This window comes from Populus nigra, chromosome 15, assembly GCF_951802175.1.
Source record: "Populus nigra chromosome 15, ddPopNigr1.1, whole genome shotgun sequence".
Lineage (NCBI taxonomy): Eukaryota > Viridiplantae > Streptophyta > Magnoliopsida > Malpighiales > Salicaceae > Populus > Populus nigra.
Window position 1 is genome coordinate 3878127 of NC_084866.1, and position 9155 is coordinate 3887281.

The following is a 9155-nucleotide window of genomic DNA, read 5'->3' on the forward strand; positions in this document are numbered from 1 at the left end:
ATTGTTCTTTTTATAATATGGTGTGTGTGTGTGTGTGTGTGTGTGTGATGATGATGATTATATGAATGATATACTTAATTTTGAATTGTCTACGTTAAATATAAACTACTAAAAAAACATATTATACAATCAATATCCTTCATATTTAAGATGTGCATTAGGGATATTTTTACCCTAATTTTTGCTATCTGATTTAATTATAAACAGTCTCAGTTTCATGGATTTTTTATGTAAAAACAGACAGCAAAAAACATTTTCTATCTCTTCATCTTTTTTTTTTATAAATAATAATGATGAAGTATACAATATGAAAGAGACAAAAATTTAGGGTCAAATGTTTTCTATCCCTTCATCTTTTGTTTATAAAGGCTTCAGTTTTGAATCTTTTGATCTAGAGAATCAAAGAATAATGAGAGAAGTAGAGAAGAAGAGTGGTGCGAGAGGGACAACTTGAAAAACATTAGAGAAGGAGAGTGGTGAGAGAGGGACAACTTGAAAGACATTTGGGAGAGGGGGGCAGCTGAGAGCTGAAGGATTGAGAAGTTTAGTTTAGGGTTTCCTTTTATAGTGAGTTTAAATGTTGGTTGAACCGGTTCGGTTCGGTCCGGTTCAATCGATTTAATATTTCAAAAACCAAAACCGAACTGAACCAATTTTTTTCTTTGGCTTTTTAATCAATTTATTTGGTTTTTTTTAGTTCGGTTTTTTCGGTTAAATTTTTTCTAATTTTTTGGGTTTAATTGATTTTTTAGTTTTTTTGCTCACCCCTATATTTATTGCATATAGAGCCATATTAATGAAACAAGAATCACTAAGTTACATAAATAATAATATTTTGATCATTTTGATTATGAATCGTATGAAACTTGTGAAGTTTGTTTATTAAGTAAGATGATCAAAACATCATTTACTAGAAAAAGCAAAATGTCTAATATATATCGATGTATGTGGGACCAATGATGATTTGTGTCATAGATGGATATATTTATTTAATTACATTTACTAATGACCATTCTAGATATAGTTATGCATGTTTAATGAAACATAACTCTGAATCATTTGAAAGGTTCAAAGAATTCATAAATGAATTTGATAAACAAACTGGAAAAAGAATCAAAATATTTTGATCAAATCGAGATGGTGAATAATTGAGCCAAGTATTTCAAGATTATTATAAGATAATGAGATTCTTTCACATTGGACACCAATTGGAACACCATAACTTAATAGAGTTTTTTAAAGGAGAAATCATACCCTATTAGATATTGTACGGTCTATGATGAGCTCTACAAACCTTCCTTTTTTTCTAGAATTATGCCCTGTAAATTATTGCTTACCTTCTAAATAGGATTCCATCAAAATTTATTGATACAACTCCATATTAGATATGAAATGGTAAGAGCCAAACCTATCATATTTAAAGATTTGAGGATGTAAGGTTTATCTAAAACATATGGTATATGAAAATCTAGAAATTAAGTCAGATAATTGTAAGTTTATGAGATATCCAAAAGAATAAGTTGAATATTATTTCTACCATCCTATTAAGCAAAATGTGTTTATTTTAAGATATGCTACATTTTTAGAGGAAAACAAATTATTCTTGAAAAGAGCAGTGAGAGGAAAATAGAACGTAATGAAGTTCAAGTACCATAAATTAACATCCAAATAAAACTAAATATATGAGGTTATAACATTCGATGTCCAGCTTAAAACTTAAAAAACACAAAACCTTCGTAGATCTAGTAGAAAACATCATCCACAATTAAGATATCAACTTTTTATAGAAGCTGATGATGACGAGTTGCTCATACTTGATGAGCTTATTAATACATAAAAACAATATCAAAAATTGATACCGAGAAATGGCTTGAATTCATCAAATCTAAGATGAATTCCATGCACATCAACCAAGTATGGACTTTGGTTGATCCACCTAAAATGATAAAACCTATTGAAAGTAAGTAAGTCTTTAAGAAAAAGATTGACATGGATAACAATGTACAAATGTACAAGGTTAGACTAGTTGCTAAAGGTTATAGACAAAGATAAGGGGTTGACTTTGATGAAACTTTTTCGCCAATAACCATGTTAAAATCCATAAGGGTTTTTCTTATTATAACTGCTCATTCCATGATTATAAGATTTGGCAAATGGATGTCAAAATTATATTTCTAAATGAGAATCTTCATAAAGATGTGTATATGACACAACTTGAAGGTTTTGAATTTGAAAAATTTACTAACAAAGTATATAAGCTACAAAATCTATTTATAGACTTAAACAAGCTTCAAAGAGTTGGAATATCTATTTTCATAAGATATAAAGATAGAGTGAGTACCTACTAAAGAGAATCTTGCAGATTCTCTCACAAAAGCCTATCCCAACAGAAGCATGATCATAATATCGAGGGATATGGTATTAGATACATGAGCAATTGACTTTAGTGTAAGTGAGAGATTATTGGTAAATATGCACTGTAGTCAATTGGTTAGTTATACATAGCACTAAGTTTTTTTTATGTAAAATATATTTATTATTAATAAATGATTTTTTATCTTAAATATTCAATTATATTTGATTAGTGAATCTAATGTTTGATTAATGATTGTAGAGTAAAGACAAAGTTCATGGAACAAAAATGTTTTGCATAGAAAAATATAAAGTTGTTATAATCATTTGATCTCTATTACATCAAATTATTATTTCTAAATGTTTCGAGTTAATGTTATTATTAAAATACTTTAAAATATAATATTATTATAAAATAATAAATTACTAACATATTTATATGGGAAATAATATATTAGGATATATTAATATACAATACAAAAGTATATTAATTTAATATATTAGTGCATATAATACTTTAATTTTGATAATATTGCTAGATAATATATTCAAATACAAAACATGTTATATTATACAATAATCAGACATTTTAAATCATATAAATTGTGTTATAAAATTAGGATACCATAGAAAAAAAATTTATTTTCAATGTTCTCCGAACACCAAAAAATAGTTATATGTCTATAATATTATATTCAAAATATTTATTACATTTTATAAAATAAACTATATATAAATATATATAATATCATAATTTTTTTTCACCATTATACTTTTTATATCTCATTCTTTTCTTGTAAGTGGTTAGATAATTATATTTAACTAGTTCATTGACCCACACTCTGCCACCAACCAAACCAAAGTTTTTTAAACATAAAAAATAAATTAAAAGTATGGGGGATTCTTTGGAAATGTTATTAAACTCGGACAAACAGGAAAATTTTGAAATCTCTCGACCTGGCTTATTGTTTAGCACAAGTTTCCAATTAAACTGAATCAAAGTTGACCCGATGTGAATCGATTGATTTCATGGGTTTAAAGACAATCCAAATGACTGGTAAAAGTATGGCTTAGCTTATGAAAGAACCTTAATATGAAAACTTTTGTTTTTTTAAGTATCGAGACAATGACATATTGGATAACCCCAATAACCCCGCAACTCAGTTCATGAACTCAATTGAGTTTAATAACTTTGTTTTTTAAATAATTTTTACATAATTATATGATTAAAAATAGACGCTCTCAATTTCGAGCATCAACTCTAAAATAAATGTTTGTTTGAGACTGTGATGATTCTATAAAAAAAACACTAATAAAGTCTACCCATCCAATCCAACATTGAAGGATGAAATAAAAAGAATATGTTCTTAATTATTATTGATATTAATTAAAAGATCAAATTGCTCCCAAGATTATGAATAAGCCCCTGAAATCAAGCTTTAAGAGTTTTTGTAAAAAAAAAAAACCATAGATCCAAGTTAAGTGTTGTTTTGCTTTTATAGGTATTCTAGTAATTTAGTTTGTGCAAAAAAGATGTAAAAATATAGTAGCAATATCGATCAATTAAAAAATAGTTAATCCATAATAATTGAAGAAGGGAGAGCGTGAAAGTTTTTGTAGAAAACAAATGGTAGATTTATAGTTTCAATCTATAATAATTGATTCAAGCAAATCTTTTAAATCTGAGTTAATATTCTAAGTTCACAACTAGTTAAATCGTAGACCCGAGTTCAATTCTTAATCAATTTGATGTTGAAGGATGAAATTGGAGAGAAATCCTTATATTTAAAAACTTGGACATGAATCAAAGCAAAAAAAAAAAAAAACAATAAAAAGAATGAGCATTTGACATGAAAGAAGAAAAAAAATGGAGGGCGAAATTGAAAAAAAAACATATTAAAAAAACTGTATGAAATAAAAAAAAATAAAAAAATGAGGATCAAATATGACACATTAAGAAATTAAAGGATGAAATTAAAAAAAATCAAAATTTAAAAATTAATTAAAGTAAAACAAATACGAATAAAAAAAAAGGGACGAAAGCAAAAGAAAACAATCTTGAAGTTTGATATGCAAATTTGGAGGGCTAGGCAGGATTTTTAGGAGGAATGAGAAAAAAAAAAAAAGGTCATCAACGCTGCATTCGAGGTTCGTTAACCATGGAATGTATGTGAAGAAAAAGAAAGTTGAGACAAATCAAAAGACATGACATAAGAATGGTTTTGACCACTGTTGTAAGTCGCATGTGCTGATCGAAGGTGGCTAAGCGATGAATGTGCTGACATATGCAAAGCACACATTAGCAGTTTTTTTTAATATATAAAAATACAACATTGTCTCTAGAACCGAAAAATTATTATGAAACAAATCTATTGTAAAATAACGAGAAAAATATGAAAAGACCGAGAAATCCCTAAATAATTATAGAATGATAAATGAACTAAGTGAATAGAGTATTATACCCCTAACAGACAGTTCCTTATGATTTTTTAAAGGCAAAATCTTAAATTCACTACTATATGCCCAATACTTTTTTTATATGTTTTAGGTTTTTCTTTTAATATTATTAGATAAACTTTTAAAAAATAAAATATTAATAAATGATTTATTATTTATTTTTCATGATATAATCAAATATAAAAAAATATTTTACAGTTTATTTTTGATATTGTATAACATAAAAATAAACAAATCACTTTTCATGAAAGCCACTCTCCTAAAAAAAAAAAAAATTTGTTGCCGATGAAACTAGACCTTAGTTTTGCTTTAAACAATTTCTTCATGACCACATCATCTCTATGCTCGAGATTCATCTAAAACTCAGAATTCTATGTTAAAATGTAGGGAATGGAGGCATGTTAGGTTCCCCAATCAGACAGCATAACTTACAAATATTCTGAAGACAGCTTTCCCATATGAATGCATTGCCTACCAAAACCAGCCGTACACACAGAAATCATTACCCGCAAGATATGAACAGATATGGCGAGCGCGCGTTATAGGCCTAAGAAAAAAAACAAGAAAGATTCAATCACCAATGATAATGAATGCCTCGTCGCTTTACCCGAGAATTCTTTAGCAGTGGAGGCTCAATAGTCTTCTCTTGTCCTTCATGATATTGAAGCTCGGCAAAAATGGCTACGCAATGCTGTTTCTAATTCAGTATAATTAATTAAGCTGTTCGATTTGTTGTCACATTTTAGCTCCGTTCAACGAGGGAAATCACCACCGTCCCCCCTTCTCGCATTTGCCCTAAAGTTCTGACTTCAACAAGACGATTCACATATCTCATAGCTTTAAGGGATCAACAGCAGATCATGATATTGTTTTGTTTTTTTACGTTACAGACTTGCACCTGTTTTAAAAACACACTTGTATATTATAGGCGTTCCATAACAGGATAATATCAAAAAAATTTAAATATAAAAAATTATTAAGAATTTAAAAAAGAATTTAAGCTTTTTTAATTTGATAGTCATATTATACCTAAATAATTTCTGTCCAGCAATCATGTTTGATCAAAATTTACTTGGGTATAATAATTTGTGTCAGCTCAATCAAATGACAAATAAATAGAAAACAATTGTGTACTTTAATTGTTAAGAGAAAGAAAAAAATACAAACAACCAAAGAAATATCTCATGAAAAAATAAGTTGAAAAATTAAAATTAAAAATATTATTATAATTTATAATAAAAAATCTCTTAATCTATTATAATTTTTGACTCGATTTAACTTTTGTTATAATTTTACTGCATTTCTAGTAGAGCTGGTTTGAACACCATTGGATGAAAGGTTTCAGATCAATTTAAATTTAGTTCGAGCCACAAGCTCCCAATAGAATCATACTATAACTTTAATTTTATATATATATATATATATATATATATATATATATAGAGAGAGAGAGAGAGAGAGAGAGAGAGAGAGAGACCCAACATAAAAACCAAATTCCAATACGCACGCAGCTTTCTTAAGTAAAGTTATTACGCAGATAGGACAGCCTGCTCCATGTTTTGGCTCATGAACTGGAGACAGTTGCTAATGTAAGAGTTCAAATCTCCACCCTTCAATTGGATCAGCAACGAATGACCACTCGATCTTGCATCCATTTTGACATCTCCATTGATTTGCAAGACTTCGATGGTGGCCACATATGACTTAAACCCAACGTTATTTTTCATGATATTATAATGTGTCTCCAGGATGTTTTCTTCTTTTTTTACTTTTCTCTTTCTCTCCTCCCTCTTCATAAATTATAAGGAGGAAAAAAAATAAAAAAACAAAAAAAGACTTTGGAAGTATACTAAAGCTCTGATAATAACACCTACGATACTATTGAAAAGATTTCAATGAGACGAACTCAATTACATTAACAAAGGTCACCAACAGTGATTAGAGTGTGGCACACGAGTTGTCTGAAGGAAAATTAGCCTCAAAACATTTGGCTAGCTCTTGTGGCCCACTGCAGTCACCGTTAATGACATTTCTTGATGTCATTAGATTCATCTCGTCAATATATTTCCAACGGTACTAGTGGTGTCGTATCAGAGTTTCGATGTGTCTTCGAGATCTTTTTCTTTCTTTCCTTTTTTTCTCTCTCTTCTCTCTTTATTGTAAATTATGTCAGTCTATTTTTATAATTTGAGAAATTCACAGATGACACTTGCGATTCACAAGTCGTAGATGTCATATGTAACTCTCTAAATTGTGCTAGTTTTCTAAATATTTTGTGTACTATGTTATTTTATCCATTTTTTTTAAGTGCTAAGAACAAAAAAAACTCTAAAATTCAAACTAGACACCTAGCCTCAAACAGAACGAGACAAGTTGATGTGCACTTCGAGCAATCATCCTAATAGGATCTTAAGTTACCTCACTATTTATGCACCTCAAGCAATCACCGAAATGGGATTCTAAGCTACCCCACTAACCCTCTATATTGTTCATGACACAAATTAAATGCTCCCCATGAGCCCCTATGCTCCCTATTTCTTCATATTGTAATGAGGCTCCCAAAACAATGTCAAAGTATACTCGTGATTAGGCTTTGTTTAGGATTATGGATTGCACCTTAATAAAAGTATGATTTCCCTACTTTACCTGGGTCTTTTTAAAGTAACACAATAAATGTAAAAATTGATAGAATAACACCATTTAAAAAATATTTGATGAAATGAAATACTTTGACATTATTGCACTTCTGAAGCGCGACATTTAGTAAATGTCTTTATTCAAAAGCGTGGCAAAGTAGATGTCACGCTTTAGAACTGTGACATTAATTAAAATTTAAACCTAGATTAAAGAACACATAACAGACATAAACGCAACCTCTCTCCTCCAAACCGATAGATGCCCCCTTGCTATCTCTCTAAAAAAGCACATCAAACACCTTCATTTAACCCTTAAAACAACAAAAAAAAAAACGTATCATTGGATGTTTTTTAGTGAAAAATTGATTGTTCACTTTGTCACCATTGCTACCACAACCCTAGTTTTTTTTCTACTCCTACAAGCAAGGTAAACATACCACATTGCTATAAATTTGTGTTTTATTTTGTTGAAATGAAATCATTATTTACGTAGAATTTATGATTTATGGTCAATATAGTGTTTGTTGAATTAATGTGAAATTAGTTAAGAATATCATCAATTAGGGTTGATTTGAAATAGTTGAACATAAAAATAAGTTAAATAATAATCTCCATTAGTTATATGTTGTGTTTAATTGATGTTAAATTTTTGAAATAGAAATTTTATGTGTATTGTTGGAATCAACTAATAATGTAATACACTACTTAATGATATCATGGATGAGAGCATGTTATGACAAATTAAATGTTTCATTGAATTGTTGATAAGTTAACCAAAGTGGTATTTTTTTTTAATTATATTAATTTGGGTTTGATTTAATATAATTAAACATGCAAATATCAATTAGATTTTGTATCATAAATTATGTCTAATTTATGGTGAATTTGCTTTAACGTTAAATTTTAAACATTTGACTGCATTTTATATGAACTTTGACAATTAGTGTTAGGATAATGCAATTTAAGTCCCCATGGGGCGTAGCGTGGTGGCAAAGGGCTTGAGATCTGCACAGCAGGTCTTGAGTTCGAGTTAGGGCGTGCACCTCTTGTAAGACCCTGGGACAGCCGGGGTTTTACTCACTCATCTGGGCCCATAAAGTGCGCTTTCCGGGGGGTGGGGTTCCTCGAATAAAAAAAATGCAATTTAATTACAATTACGTCCAATTGACTGAAATCCAATTAAAAAAAACATAATGTCTTATAACATATTTAATATTATGTCATTACGGTGACACTATTATTCATGATGTGAATAATAGTATAGCATTCAATAGTGGGAGCAAATTGTTGTTAAATAGTAATTTAGGCATGTCATATGTAGAAATGAAAGAAATCATTTGTCATGGACTTAGATTGAATTATAATGATATTGATGTCGAAATAACTTGGAGGTGTCAGATTGGTGGACATCAGTAATATTGTATATCGATTGTGTGTGATGACAGTTTTAAGACAATGATTGATTTTTTCACCCAAAATGGCTTGAATATGATGATATTGTACGTAAGTATTTGACCAAAATATGTGTGTGTCCTAATTTCTGCTGGTCCTTCAAATTCAGTTAGTAGAGGTAAAAATAGTTTATTTTCGAATGATTTCTTATAAAGAACAGATGATACTATGTTTGACAATTCATTTGTTAATTAACATATATTTGACTATTCTGAGCCTCGTGATAATGAGGATGATGATATGTTAGACACGAATGTG